The sequence below is a fragment of the Corvus brachyrhynchos genome, unplaced genomic scaffold (assembly GCF_000691975.1).
Source record: "Corvus brachyrhynchos isolate BGI_N302 unplaced genomic scaffold, ASM69197v1 scaffold787, whole genome shotgun sequence".
Taxonomy (NCBI): Eukaryota; Metazoa; Chordata; class Aves; order Passeriformes; family Corvidae; genus Corvus; species Corvus brachyrhynchos.
The window spans coordinates 308,912-309,227 of record NW_008239142.1 but is presented as its reverse complement, the minus strand read 5'-3'; positions in this window follow the sequence as shown (position 1 = coordinate 309,227).

Below are 316 nucleotides of genomic sequence, written 5' to 3'. Positions count from 1 at the left end.
GCGGGGCCCCCCCCAGCGGGGGAGGCCGGGGCCAGCCCCCCCCCTTTCACCCACATTCCCGATTCCTCATTTCCTCCCGGACACACCCGGGGCCGCGATTCACTTCTGCTCCCTTCTCTCCGGCCGTTACCCCAAAACAGCCCCAAAAACATGGAAGGAACCCCCGGAGAGGCCTCCGGATGCTCCAGAGACGACCACAGCGGGTCCGGTGCCTCTTCCCACGTGGATCCGGCACTGGAAAACCCCACGGAGGCCGAGGGGAAGCGACGGCTCAGCCAGGAAAACTCCGGAAGGAAGGAAACGGGATGGGGGGGGG